This window comes from Schistocerca nitens, chromosome 5, assembly GCF_023898315.1.
Source record: "Schistocerca nitens isolate TAMUIC-IGC-003100 chromosome 5, iqSchNite1.1, whole genome shotgun sequence".
Taxonomy (NCBI): Eukaryota; Metazoa; Arthropoda; class Insecta; order Orthoptera; family Acrididae; genus Schistocerca; species Schistocerca nitens.
Genome location: NC_064618.1, coordinates 543,420,313 through 543,435,958, shown reverse-complemented (window position 1 = coordinate 543,435,958; position 15,646 = coordinate 543,420,313). Strand labels below are relative to the sequence as shown.

Genomic DNA, 15,646 nt, shown 5'->3' with positions numbered 1-15,646 from the left:
ATATGTGGGTAAAGGGTAAAGGTATTTCAGTTATTTGCTGTGTGAATTTCAGTCATCTTTATTTCTGTTCCTTTGGTAGTCAGGAGTAATCATGCTAGTTATCATGGGAATAGTTTCATGTGAAGATTTAATATCATTCCTTGGTGTTTCAGCAAGAATACATTGTGTATAGTGAGCATGGCTTGGTGTGTAGAGCAGAAAAAAGATACTTCGGCTTTCTAGACTGGTAGTACAGCGGATTCATTCCCAGTGTATAGGGTAAGTTTATTAAACGAAATTACGAAAGGCGCGAGACTGAAATTTAGATCAATCATGGGTTTTGGAAGTTAAAAGTCCGTGGCTTTGTGCAGCAACACTGCCACGTGGTAAACAGCAGAGTTTAAGACCATTCTTTGTTAACTTACAGTAAATGTGTGCTCTTTCAAGGCGTGAGTGTTGTGTGAAATGCATACCGAACTTTACTGATTTTTTCGGTTGTAAATCGATGATTTTCATTGTGGGGAATTTTTTTTTTCTCAACCACGTGTGAACTGATTAAAGTGTACTACATTGGAAGGAACACATAGAAAATGTTGTTGGGAGGGCTAACCAAAGACTGCGTTTTATTGGCAGGTCTCTTAGAAAATGTGACAGATCTACTAAGGGGACTGCCTACACTACGCTTCTCCGTCTTCTTTTAGAATACTGCTGCGCGGTGTGGAATTCTTACCCGATAGGACTGACGAGGTACATCGAAAAAGTTGAACAAAAGGGCAGCACGTTTTGTAATATATGGAAATATCGGAGAGAGTGTCACTGCAATGATACAAGATTTGGGGTGGACATCATTAAAAGAAAGGCGTTTTTCGTTGCGACGGAATCTTCTCACGAGATTCGAATCACCAACTTTCTCCTCCGAATGCGAAAATATTTTGTTGACAACTACCTACATAGGGAGAAAGGATCACTACGATAAAATAAGGGCTCGCTGCTGTGGCCGAGCGGTTCTAGATGCTTCAGTCCGGAACCGCGCTGCTGCTACGGTCGCAGGTTCGAATTCTGCCTTGGGCATGGATGTTAAGTCACATAGTGCTTAGAGCCATTTGAACCATTTTGCTAAAATAAGGGAGAGATATAGGTGTTCGCTCTTTCCGCGTGCTATACGAGATTGGAGTAATAGAGAACTGTGAAGGTGCTTCGATGAACCCTCTGCCAGGCACTTAAATGTAATTTGCAGAGTATCTGTGTAGATGTAGATGTACTACATTTTTACAATCAATAAGTAGCTTGATTTCAATCTATAGTGTGGAACTCGTACGTGCTTTGTTATTTTGGGACTCAAGAACTGAGTACTTTAGAGTACTTTCGCTGTTTGTGAAACTTGATCGCATTTAGTTAGTTCTTTTATTACTTTTCCAGCAACTGCTCACGCCTTCTCCATTCGTGGATCGTTTTTACAGTTTAGTATATTTCTGTAACTTTGATGGAAGTCATAACCGGGCTTTTCTTGTACGCCATCACGCGTTGATCAGCCCATGTCCTGTCTCTCGTCTCTGACCAACGTACCCTCTGTTGAGTGTTTTGTGGTAGTTCTAGTAGTAATAATGCGGTGGTTTGGTGCGTTGTGGTATGAGCGGGTGTACGAGCGCTAGGTTTGTTTTCCTAATTCGTGTTCCTCTTATTTTCTCAACAAACCCACATTATTGTTAGATTTGGTGCCCTCTTGTATTTCAGTGAACCTTCGGGTAGAGTAGGAGGATCACACCAATGTATTATTTTGTGAATACTACTGTTTTGTCTGTAATTAGTCCACAGCCAATAAAATTGTTTAACAAATCGTTCGTACCATATGCTGAAAAGCAGTTCACGATTTATATATTGCAGTCCTATCACCTTCTCTCTAATGTATTTGCAGAAGACTGAATTGAAAACCTCGTTAATAAATGAAGTGCTGTTCTGTCTTCTCGGTTAATATGTTAAATGAAAAGATAGTTATTAATTACGTTTTCTTTTTAAATGGTTACCAGGTGCAAGCAGTGAGTGGGTCTGCAGGTAAATCTTTTACGAAAGTAGCTCTCTCTGAACTGAAATAATTCTTTTAAACTATCCTCCATTTTCACATTTTAATAGTAAGAGATACCTTTCATGTCTTAAAACACTGACACACCTGAATTGTCCAACTTTTGCGTTTTTATCATTCCATTTCGTAAAGGGGATAAGTCAACTTTGTGCTGACGTACACTTTTTAATAGTAGTATGTTTTTCATATATTTAACAGTTTTCTGGTTCATCCGGTTTATAATTAATTTATAAGGTGGCCTAGTGCCTTACTTTTAACCAGCCAGAATTCTCTTTCCTCTCCATACGTTCAGAAACGCTACTTCGTTGTCGTAACCCACAGTCATTTGAAAACTTCGCTCATTAGTGAGCATGGTACGTCTTTCATTGATTTTATTTGCGTTCTAAGGCCTATTCAAATAATATGTGTTGCAAAACCAGGTAACTTTTCACATTGACTTGTAGGTACTTTCCATTTAATCACTTAGTTGTGAGACACACTATCAGACGATGGAATTCTACCATAAGTGTATGTAGAAGCATAGTCTCTAGCATGAGTACTATATTTTCGCTACTTAACCTTCGTTACATTAAATAATGTTTTATTGAAGACTGTAATAGTCATTTTAACCTAAAGGCAGTTTTCCGTTTGCTGTTTCTTTTACAGATCTGAAGATGGTTATTTACCGACCGAAACTAGTAATCATTTGTAAAGTGATGTATTATTGCAATCAGGACAGTTAAAAATTTATATAAAAACATTTTAAAAGCTTTAGGAACATAAAATCATTAGAAAGGAAAGCGCACTGTTTGTTTATATCTTATAGATTTTTGTTTTAACATATACAGTAGAATCTTCAATGAATGACGCATTTACGTCACAACAGATGGTACATAATAAAAAACCATCAGCTAATCACGTGATTAATAAAGGGTATCGAATTTAAAAGCGTAGATGGTAAAAAAAATAAATTTCCGTTCTGCGCACATGGTGATCAGTCCCGAGACTATAGACATTCCAGTGACGTCATAGAATAGTGAAAGTAATTATCACGCGATATCTGAAGGAATGTGTCGAAATCCTCTCTGTAAAACAGCGGTTCCGACTACCTGAAGATCTTCGGAAGGGCATAAAAGCATTGAAATTTATTCTGCGCTATATAATTAAATGGCACGAGAATATACAGGAAAGAATTTTAATTAAGAAGTTACGTAAGTGCTTCAACGTATTATGAAAACAAAAGAACACAATTATGATGGCACGAGATCACAGACAAGGGAAATAATAGCTAGCGTTTCTAAAAGGGTTATGGTGAAACTTGTAAAGTTTCTCTGGGGTAATTTGAGATATGGAACTAATGGTCGGAAGTGAATATTAAGTTTACTGTTTACGTAAATAACTAACACCTTATACCAATAACGCAAGGCTCTATTCAGGACCAGTTCGAGAACATTTTGACAGACAAGCGACATATCATTTGTAGCGCTGCCTCCTCCAGCCGGCATTAGATACATTTCCTTGGACTCTTGGTAAAACCTTTATTAACAAATTACATATAAATCTACTAACCGTGAAAATGTTAAGTTCACTTCTTTTAAAATAAATTCTACATAGTCACTGCCCTGTGCCGGAAATAAACTTCTCAGTCTTACTCCAGTGCTAAATAATGGAAGAACACTTTTAAAAGCTGTCATTGAAAATGGAAAGAAGTATTTTATTTATTGCGGTTAGAGAACAGGCAGCTTTCATCATAAATATCATTGTAGAAAGTATTAGAAACAGCCAAAAGTGGTTTTAAAGGATTTGATTGTACAATTACTAGTTTCGGGATTGGTAGCGTTGGCTTCTTTGTAAGTTTTACGTTTGTGTCTTCATGAAAAGTCCCTTGCATATTAAAAACAGAGGTTCTTTGGTACATCAAATCAGCGGCTGATGTAAACAAAAGTATCCTCCATCTTGTATTTAGTTCTATTCACTGATCAGTATGGACTGTTAAAGAATACCAAATCTCCGTTTTATAATATGTAATGGAGTACTTTTCATGAAGACACAAATCTAAAACATGAAAAGGAACCGACGCTACCCTCTGATAATGGACTCAGTCCCGCGACTGGTAATGGTGAAACAAAATCATTTAAAAACTTTGTGGCTGGTTGCAGTATTTCCTGTAGAGTAATTAAAGATAGAGATATACCTATTCTATTACTGTAGCTTAATCTAAAATGTGCTGGCTATTGAATGTGAATGGAAAGAATGAAATTTAAAATTTCTCTTATTCTCCCATTCAAGTAATGGAAGTGTTAATTCTATACTTTATAAATTATTTCACTTTCCATCTGAAAATTTGGACAGAAACACAATAAAAGTTATCCAATTTTGTACTGAGATATTGCGCATAATACACTATTTATTGGCTTAAGTTGTATAATATATGTGAAGACATCTCACCAGTAGGTAATTAAATTTTAGAAAATGCATGGTAATTGGAAACTGATAAACATGGTAAAAATTTTCATTTTATGCAAGTGAAAAATGTTCTAGATTTGTTTGTGAAACAAAATAGAAATTTTCTCTTAACAACATCGTTCGATGACGGCCTGTGGAACACATCTTCCAACGAGTAGAGGTGTTGAGTAAGTTGGGAAGTACGACGTACTGAAGCAGTACTGTATTTCTTGTTAAGGGAGACGCTGGGTGAAATTAAAGACCCAGTTTGTAGCGAATTGATGGGAAATTCTACATTTCAGATACTATTCTGCTAACTAGCACAGTTGTTCCCATCTGTGGGTAATCACCCCCGGAGGGGTAGAATGAAATTATCTAAGGAATAAAAGCAAAGGAGTTCGATTATGTTTTGGTCAAAAAACTAAATTAATTTTAAAATATCATTGCTATCATCAATATTTCTTAAGTCTGTTATATTGATTACATATGTTACCAATAATTAATTTTTTAGTACTAGGATTATTATGTGATTGGATACGATGAAGGTTACAGCTTGTGAAACAGACGTATGAATTTCGCCTTCTTCGCATAGGCGACCCACTACGCACATTCTTTGTACTTTGTACAATGCATTTATAGCAGTAAAACTGAGATATATACAACGCATATGCATGAATACTTCATGAAAATTACTTATACGAATTGTAGGCAGTTCCCACAATCGATAAGAAATTGTTTCTTTTGTCATTACGTACAAATAGACAAAGTAATTGACACCACAATACAACAATAATGACTACCATATTGCTGTAAGGCGTTGAAAGTATTACACCACCATCATTATTGTTATTATCATTACTGGTATTATACAACTGGCCATTAAAATTGTAACAACAAGAAGAAATGCATATGATAAATGGGTATTAATTGGACAAATATATTATACTAGAACTCACATGTGATTACATTTTCAAACAATTTGGGTGCATAGATCCTGAGAAATCAGTAGCCAGAACAACCTGCTCTGGCCGTAATAACGCCCTTGATAAACCTGAGCATTGAGTCAAACTGAGGTCGGATGGCGTATACATGTACAGTTGCCCATGCAACTTCAACACGATACCACAGTTCATCAAGAGTAGTGACTGGCGTATTGTGACGAGCCAGTTGCTCGGCCACCATTGACCATATGTTTTCAATTGGTGAGAGATCTGGAGAATGTGCTAGCCAGGGCAGCAGTCGACCATTTTCAGTATCCAGAAAGGCCCATACAGGACCTGCACCATGCGGTCGTGCATTATCCAGCTGAAATGTAGGGTTTCCCAGGGATCGAATGAGGGGTAGAACACGGGTCGCAACACATCTGAAATGTAACGTCCACTATTCAAAGTGCCGTCAATGCGAACGAGAGGAGACCGAGCAGTGTAACCAATGCCAGCCCATACCATCATACCGGGTGATACGCCAGCATGGCGATGACGAAATCACGCTTCCAATGTGCGTTCACCGCGATGTCGCCAAACACGGATGCGACCATCATGATGCTGTAAACAGAACCTGGATTCATCCGAAAAAATTGACGTCAAGGGTATCCTCAGCCATGGTCTCCGAGCTGATAGTCCCTGCTGCTGCAAACGTCGTCGAACTGTTCGTCCAGATGGTTGTTGTCTCGCAAACGTCCCCATCTGTTGACTTAGGGATCGAGACGTGGCTGCACGATCCGTTACAGCCATGCGAATAAGATGCCTGCCATCTCGACTGTTAGAGATACGAGGCCGTTGGGATCCAGCACGGCGTTCCGTATTACCCTCCTGAACCCACCGATTCCAATTCTGCTAACAGTCATTGGATCTCGACCAACGCGAGCAGCAATGTCGCGATACGATAAACCGCAATCGTGATAGGCTACAACCTGACCTTTATCAAAGTCGGAAACGTGATGGAACGCATTTCTCCTCCTTACACGAGGCATCAAAACAACGTTTCACCAGGCAACGCCGGTCAGCTGCTGTTTGTGTATGAGAAATCGTTTGGAAACTTTCCTCATGTCAGCACGTTGTAGGTGTCGCCAACCTTGTGTGAATGCTCTGAGAAGCTAATCATTTGCATATCACAGCATCTTCTTCCTGTCAGTTAAATTTCGCGTCTGTAGCACGTCATCTTCGTGGTGTAGCAATTTTAATGGCCAGTAGTGTATTATTAATATCTGGCAGTAACTGAGTGAGGTAGCGCAATGGATAGCACGCTGGACTCGCATCCAGGAGGACAACATTCAAACCAGGGTCCGGCCCTGCAGGTTTAGGTTTCCCGTGAGTTCCCTGAATCGCATATGGCAGATGCTGATGTGGTTTCTTTAAAACGGCAACGCCAATTTCCTTCTCCGTCCTTCCCTAATCCAATTTCGTGCTCCACCTCCAATGACCTTGTTGTCGATGGGACGTTAAACGTTTACCTCCTTCTCCATTAGTGGCAGTGGTCAGACACAAGGCATTGGCAGCCTCAAGTATGTCATTTTTTGGCAGCTCGGAAATAAGGAGTCCAACAGTCAAGTGATTTACAATCTAATGAAGGTTTGTAGGTAGCTGTCGTAGTGCACAGAGAATTGCTTACAAGGGAACCTCCCCATCGCACCCCTCTGAGATTTAGTTATAAGTTGGCACAGTGGATAGGCCTTGAAAAACTGAACACAGATCAATCGAGAAAACAGGAAGAAGTTGTGTGGAACTATGAAAAAAATAAGCAAAATATACAAACTGAGTAGCCCACGCGCAAGATAGGCAATATCAAGAATTGCCCAATCTCAGGAGCGCCGTGGTGTAGCGGTTAGCGTGAGCAGCTGCGGAACGAGAGGTCCTTGGTTCGAGTCTTCCCTCGGGAGAAAATTGTAGTTTTTTTTTTATTTTTCAGACAATTATCGATGTTCAGGCACTCACACATAATCAACTTCGCTCTCCAAACTTCCAGGACATGTTCAGATTTGCTTGGACATATGCAGGGTTTGACGGTATATACACGGAAAAATTTGAAAACGTTGAAAACATATGTTTTGACAGAGCACAGGGGAAACTGTGCTACTGTGAAACTGTTGCATTCATGGAGAGGCACGTCCTTTCGTCTACTAATCGCACGGTTTTGCGGTGCGGTCGCAAATCACAGACACTAAACTTATTACAGTGAACAGAGACGTGAATCAACGAACGGACAGATCATAACTCTGCGAAAATAAAGAAAGTAAAATAATCACTAGAGGGAAGACTTGAACCAAGGACCCCTCGATCTGTAGCTGCTCACGCTAACCACAGGACCACAGCGCTCTGGACCTCATATTATCCTTGATATTGCATATGTTGCGCATAGACTACTCAGTTTGTATATTTCGCTTATTTTTGCCATAGTTCCACACAACTTCTTCCTGTTTTCTCGATTGATATGTCTTCAGTTTTTCAAGGCCTATCCACTGTGCCAACTTATAATTAAATCTGAGGGGGGTGCGATGGGAAGGTTCCCTTGTTAGAAATAAATGTGACCTATGAAAACTCTTTTACATTATGTAGTTTAAGTAGGCTCTAATGTAGATGATCGTGGGGTCAGGGAAGTAGTTTACTACCTAATATCTGACGGTACTCAGGGGTCGCGGTCTTAGAAAGATTGACAATCACCCAACCTGAGGAAAATTTCATACTGAAATCAATGGCGGCGCGTAATATTCGCAGATATGACGCAAATTGTTTGTTTGGAGACCCATTTTTCCGGGAACTGTTTTGCTCCTGTTATCGTATATTTTCACCCGGGTCATTTTCCGCTAATAATTATCATACATCCTTACACAAATCCTGCACTTGGGTGCCTCTGGCGCTGCTTTCAGGCCTGCGCCTCTAGCAGACGCTGATGTTATTTAGGCCTTAAACCGGCCCTGGTTTATCTTGTGAAATTCCAGCCCATGCGAATACAAGACAGTGTAGAAAAGATGCTGGTGAGTTGAGTCGAGCTCGGTGCTTGGATATTCATTTCTCCAGTCATGGCTTTTGCGACTATTAGAAACACCATCGTTATTGAGAGTAGCCTTTACCGTAAACATACTCAATTATTGCTCGATACTGAATCAGTGCACTACATAACCCATTGACATAACTGAAGTCCGTGGGCCGGCCGCGGTGGTCTAGCGGTTCTGGCGCTGCAGTCCGGAACCGCGGGACTGCTACGGTCGCAGGTTCGAATCCTGCCTCGGGCATGGGTGTGTCCTTAGGTTAGTTAGGTTTAAGTAGTTCTAAGTTCTAGGGGACTTATGACATAAGATGTTGAGTCCCATAGTGCTCAGAGCCATTTGAACCATTTTTTTGAAGTCCGTGGTCAATATGAATTTGTCCTACTACTTACACCGGTGGTGTAACTTTCCACCCTACTCAGACAACTTGCAGGAATGGAGACAGGTAACGTCTTAGACATCATATGTTAACATATCTGTCCAGCTGTCACATGCGTTGCAGACCACCCGCTGCTTTCACACGCCCTGTCCGTTCCTTTCAGTTTTGCGCTCGGTTTCTCCAGATGTCTTTAGTCCTCAGGGCTGTCAGGTGCTTCACCAGATCATAAATCCAAAGCTGCCTTGGTCGTCCTAAGGAGTGTAACGTGTTGGTTTTCCCCTCAAGTGCTTTCTTCATCCTTTTCTCTTCCGAATCACTGGATTCTTTTGCTCTTCAGCATCTGTAGGATTGTTGTCGCATCATCATTCTTCCTCCTTCTGCATTTTCCTTTACCTAAGATCGGTCCCCATGTCTTCCTCGCTACTCTTCTTTCAAACGTTGAATTTTTTACTTTTCTCGTTTAGCTGTGCTCCACGTTCGTTAACCACACATGAGTGCTGGGCATACTACTGTGTTATACATTACCATCTTAGTATTTGCTGATATTGATTTGGAGCTGAGTAAATACATGCGTTTCATTTCCACTGGTATTCTTCGCTTGATATCCACTTTCACTCTCTTGTGCTGGTAAACCAAGATTCCAGGTATTCGTAGTGGTGAACTCTCTTGAACCTCATGTCATCTATCTCAAGAAATTCTTGCTGCTTTTGTATTGTTCCTACTGGCATGAACTAATTTATGTTTCGTTTCACCTTTAGCCCAACATTCTATGCGTAGTTGTCCATTGTCTGTTACATTTCGTTCTGCTTCTAGTTTGAGTCACTTAGCAGCACTGTATCATCTGCATATGCAAGATAAAACGCACTGCTTCCTTCGACCTATCCATACAATTTTGGCCAATTCTCACTAACTTCTCAGTGATTCTGAGTTCACGCAGGGCATTGTATAGGAGATTCCTGTGGATGCTGTCATATGCACATTGAAAATCGACGAACAGACTACAGATGCCTTTACCATATTCCCAAAGTAAGACTCTAATCTTTTGTCCATCGGTTTCGTCGAAAGCCGGCTTGGTATTCCTGTATGTTGTTCGCTGAGTGATTGCAGTTACCTGGAGATAACGACAGTATCTTGCACATTACATTCAGCAGGCTGATGACTCTGTAGTTACCACAGTCTGTTTTCCTTCCCTTCTTGTATATCGGTCTTATTATGGCCATTCTTCATTCTTGTGGCAGTGTGTCATCTTCCATTTCCATTGGATTAGTTTATATATCTCTAAGTGAAAGCTCTCATCCCCCTCTGATTAATTCTTCTGTTACTTCGTCCTCCCGTGGAGCTTTGTTGTTTCTGAGTCTTTTGATTGCAATCCTTACATCTTCCTCAGTCAATCCCCATTCTTAAATCTCTCCATTTCTCCGTGGTGTCTGCAAGTAGCATCTCATCTGAGTCTGGCCGATTCAGGAGTTCTGAGAAGTATTCTCTCCGTCTTTCTACAACACTTTCCCTGTCGTTTATCAAATTTTCGTTCTTATCTCTAATGAAAGTAATCAAAAGCGCGTACCCGATTCTTGATAAACTGGAAAAATTGTCTTGAATTCTTGTTAAGGCTCTCTGACTCAATATTCTAATAAAATGGTTGAATTTATTCTCTGCTCAGGATTCGCCTCGTCTCCGTTCTGCAGTTGAGAAAATGTTAACTTTTCTGTTTGTTTTCATTGTCAGCCAGCCATTTCTCCCTCATATTCTTTCTCTTTTGTGTAGCCTTCTTCCATGTTCCGTTGAACCATTTACTCCTCATTATCTTCTTTCTTCCGAACATATCATCCGAACATCTAGCACCTTGGACTGATATTACTTTCTACTTTTCCTCCACTCTCTCTCTCTTGCTTCCATGTTTTCTAGGATCTCAAAACGGTTTTTAATTTCTGTAGCACATTTTTCTTTAATTGCACTTTCTTGGAGTTTCCCAACGATCAAAGTAGGTTCTAGTGTCTCCTTTTAATGTATGACAGGTAGAAATTGTTTAAAGTCTGCAAAAAAGTTGTAGATAAGCAACGTAATATTAACAGGAGGAAACGCCAACATTTTCCATGCTTTTGCTACTGGCGAGTAACGCAATTTCAGCTCGGTCGTCTGTTCGCGCCTTGTGGACCGTTTGCAAGGTGCCACTGCTTTTTTACAGCCCTTACAAACGCCCCAGGTCCTCTCTTGTTAAAAGCGCAAAGGAAGCGTCATCGGTTGTCTGGAAATGAGAGCCTCGCTCTTAGAAACAAGGCAAGAAACGAAAGGCGACAAAGAGCGGAGGTCGCTCTCAGTCTCGGAAACTAGAATTTATCACATTTTTCATGATTGCGTACCGGCAACAATTCTCTTCAGAATAATGTAAAGTAAGTAAAAAAATCTGTTAAAATGGAACGCGTTATAGACTCTACAAAGGATTAACATATAGCAGTGTTTTGAAAAACATTAAGTGTTCATCCGAAGACCGATTCTCTAATAATTTGATGTCACATTACAGAAACCAACATTATGACCGAGATTGGATTCTTCTGTGTTTTTTACGTGTAATTTTAATAATTAAGAGTACCGGAGTGGTGATATCTTCGAAACGTATTATCTACATCTACATCTACATGGATACCCTGCAAATCACACTTAAGTGACTGGCAGACGGTTCATCGAATCACCATCACAATACTCTATTATTCCAATCTCGCATAGCACGCGTAAAGAACGAACATCTATATCTTTCCGTACGAGCTCTAATTTCCCTTGTTTTATCGTGGTGATCGTTTCTCCCTATGTAGGTCGGTGTCAACAAAATATTTTCACATTCGGAGGAGAAGGTTGGTGATTCGAATTTCGTGAGAAGATTCCGTCGCAACGAAAAACGCCTTTCTTTTAACCATGTCCAGCCCTAATCCTGTATAATTTGTATGACACTCTTTCCCATATTTCGCGATAATACAAAACGTGCTGCCTTGCTTCGCACTTTTCCGATGTACTCCTTCAGTTCTATTTGGTAAGGATCCCACACCGCGCAGCAGTATTCTAAAAGAGGACGGACAAGCGTAGAGTAGGCAGTCTCCTTAGTAGATCTGTTACATTTTCCAAGTGTCATGGCAACAAAACGCAGTCTTTGGTTAGCCTTCCCCACAACTTTTTCTATGTGTTCCTTCCAATGGGAAACAAAATATAGTAATGGAAATCAGTATAAAAGCAAGTTACCTGTGATAGTAATAGAACAATGTCTGAAACACCATGCAGCGATTTTATTATGAAACCAGACGGAGTTTTTAGTTTCCTCCATTAGCACGAGTAACAAGATAAGGCGTTCCTGGATGGAAACTGGTATAAAGATACTCACTGTCCTGGTGTGTTATTGCACTATTAGTACTTTGCGCAACCTCTGTTCTTCCTGATTACATAGAAAATTCTCTTCGGCATTGATTCTGTTAGTGTCTGTAGTTTTTAAAGTGAAATTGTTGCCCTCTCGTATCACTCATTTCAACTCACATAAGGTCTCAAATTGCCTTCCATTGCGATAAACACATCTTGGAAGTAATCCCAAAAGTTTTCCCATGGGGCTCAAATCCAGGCTACCTGCAAGCCAGGTCAAGACACCGACATCTTTATCTACAAAACCTTTTTAGGTTCTAGCAGAAACATGCACAGATGTGTTATGTGCTTGAAACATTACACTCTCGTCACCTATGTTCTCATACATTCTAATCATTTCCGTCCCTAGCATCTCCGTATACGTGTTAGAATTCATTCTAGTGTTCAGCCAAGCAATGTGTGATTTACTTTTAGTGTAGAAGGCTACCCAAATCACAACACTTTCAACATAAAAATGTTCTGCTCACTGTTACCCGCCGCTGTGTTCTCAGATCATGCGAATAATATTGCAATCGATGCGAGCCATATAAAGGTAACTTCTCATCGTTGAAGACCACTTTATCCCATTCTAAACTCCATGACATTAGTGCTTCTCCAAACTCCAATCTAGCCTGTCTTCTGCACTCGTTTTTTGAGTGCAAGATATATCTCACGTGACAAAATTATTTGTATACGTCTGGCAGCTACTGGCAACCGTGAATCAGCAACAAACTGTGGAGGATAACCGTTCGGGACCCTTGTTTTGCGCAAAAGTAACGGTTTAGACGCCTCTGATTATATTTTATTTTGCCCATATTTTCCGTTCAGTCTATATCGTACGCCAAATATTACATAATTACCAATCGCTTTAGTTGAACGGTTCAACGTCTTGGCGAGTTGATGATCTGAGAGTCGCATTTTCCTTTACACACCGAATTTTGATTTTCCGTTTCATGATAACTTTCCCGTGTGGCATTGTCGCAATCGTGGTTTATGTTTCCTGTCTCCACTCAACGCAAGTACACACACACTAATACACCACTGGCTTTATCCCCAGTTCCATAGTCCGTCACCTGAACCGCTGATGTCTTGTTGTATACTTTAGTGTTGACATCAAATACGATACCATTTGACAGCATTTTTCGGTATACTGGATCATATACTACTGCATATGCACCGCGCACAACTGTTCCAACCGACAATCTTAATTTTCCTAAAAATATCGATACTTTTATACTGATTTCCACTGATGTAAATGTGAGCGGTGCAGTGATTGGTAATTTAGGATTTACTTCTAAGTTTTAATTTCCCATATTTTGAGGAGCAAAAGATCTACTGTAGTTGGCTATACTCCACAGATATATGTTCGGTAGCAGAAGAAAGCAGTGTGAAATATTTTCATAACGATAAAGGTAGAGTTCTTATTGTAATAGGTTGCTCTTAGAATGATATTTGTAGCGTTATTGACTTGGTATACTTCGAGACATATTGGAAGCAGCACGGAGGGATGCAGTTTCTTATAGGCGGCAACGTACAGATGTTTAAGTCCTCTGGTGTGATCGCCGTCGGTGCAGAAACACCTGATGACAATGCTGCTCTGCTGCTGTTTCATCGCACACAGAGAACTAAGACGCGAGCTGCCTATCGGCTAATTCTTCATCATTAAGTCTAGCTATGCCAGTGTTTACCAATGCTAAACGTACAACGAACATCGCCCGAAAGACGAACTCGAAAAAGAATAGAGCAGAACTGAATGCACGACTGAACTGGACAAAGAAGGAAGTGGGCGTTACTGTTGTTAGCAGCAAGCGGACGGAATAGAAAAATAGTCATAGAGCACATTCCCTTGACCATAGCACTCTTGTGCAGGTGTTTTCGTTGCAAAATGACTACTAAGATGAATGGATGTAAGAAATCAAACAAAATGCATCTATTCCGTAACGACTCATTAGAGACCAAGGGTCTATTATAAAAAAAACACTCAGAAATTATCAGTCGATAAACTTCAGTACGGACTTTTGGTACAGGCTGTAATACAGTGTCGGTGAGTAAGTCCGTGTCGTTCATTCCGTTGGCATAACTGCATTGTGGAGACTTCGTTTGGCGTTATTCAATTGTTATTCGTCAGTTTGGAGTTTGGACGTTGCTAAAGGGATGTTGCATGTTGTTAACAGTTCGCTTTAGCCAGTTTCAAGGTTAATCGCAATGGATTCTCAAGTACAGAAGAATGAAGAGTTGAGACACATTTATTTCACTTTTTAAATTTAATCGATGCTCTGGTGCTGAAGAAGCCAGAAAAATGATAAGTTTTGGTTTCGACGGGAGTACTATTTAGCTGGACAATCAGAGATTGGGATATAGAAATGAAGACAAAAATTTATTTCATATAATTACTTTTAATTAGAACACAACTACATGGAACTTGTTGCGTCAGAAGTAGCATGCACACCATATTTTTCGGATGATTTCGCCTTTTTCAGCAAGTATTTTTTCCCTGTTACGTATTTATAAAATTCCATGCAAGTCAGCTTGTAGTTGAACTTGCACTGTAACACTGATTCCACAGTCCCTGACAGCAGTCAATTTCCTTCATCAGCCTACTGAGCCGACATCAGCGAAAATACCCTTTCCACATCGAGTTGTGTGCGGGAACAGAAAACAAATATTCGCATATAATATATACACGATACAGAACACGCAACCAAAAAATATTTCTTTTGTTATTTGTTATCCACCTTCATTCTGGAAAATCTTGGAAACCAATATCTTGTCAGTAACAATGTCGATAGCAGACAATAATCGCCGAGAACTCGGAATGGATGAATTGTCTACATACATAATTAAGTTCGTACGAACCTTCAGAGCGCGATATGTACTTGTACCTGGCCAGTTTTCTTAGTAAGAGTTTAAGCGGTCTCAAGGTTCTATGTACAACGAGTAAACGTTTGCAAGCGTAACATTCTTGAAAAGTCATCACCCATTTCCAATAATACTCAAACCCAAGCTCATGCGCCAACATAACACAATAATTTATATGTTCACTGTTATCACCTGAAAACCAAGTCCGCAGCTCGTGGTCGTGCGGTAGCGTTCTCGCTTCCCGTGTCCGGGTTCCCTGGTTCGATTCCCGGCAGGATCAGGGATTTTCTCTGCCTCGTGATGACTGGATGTTGTGTGATGTCCTTAGGTTAGTTAGGTTTAAGTAGTTCTAAGTTCTAGGGGACTGATGACCATAGATGTTAAGTCCCATAGTGCTCAGAGCCATTTGAACCATTTGAGCCAAAACCGAGTTTCTCCACTCTAGATCTGTAGTTCCCTCCATCGATCTTGGTCGCAATTTAGCATTTACTGTCACTGTAACTTACTTAAAAAAACTAGAAATAAATCAGTGAAAAGAGTAGATATAAAAATATAAGTT

General features: G+C 40.2%; 1 protein-coding gene across 1 annotated transcript in view; it reads left to right on the top strand.

Moving 5' to 3' along the window:
- Nucleotides 1-15,646, top strand: part of LOC126260569 (glutamate receptor 1-like) — a 1,252,588-nt gene that overhangs the window by 1,132,140 nt on the left and 104,802 nt on the right. The window lies entirely within an intron of this gene.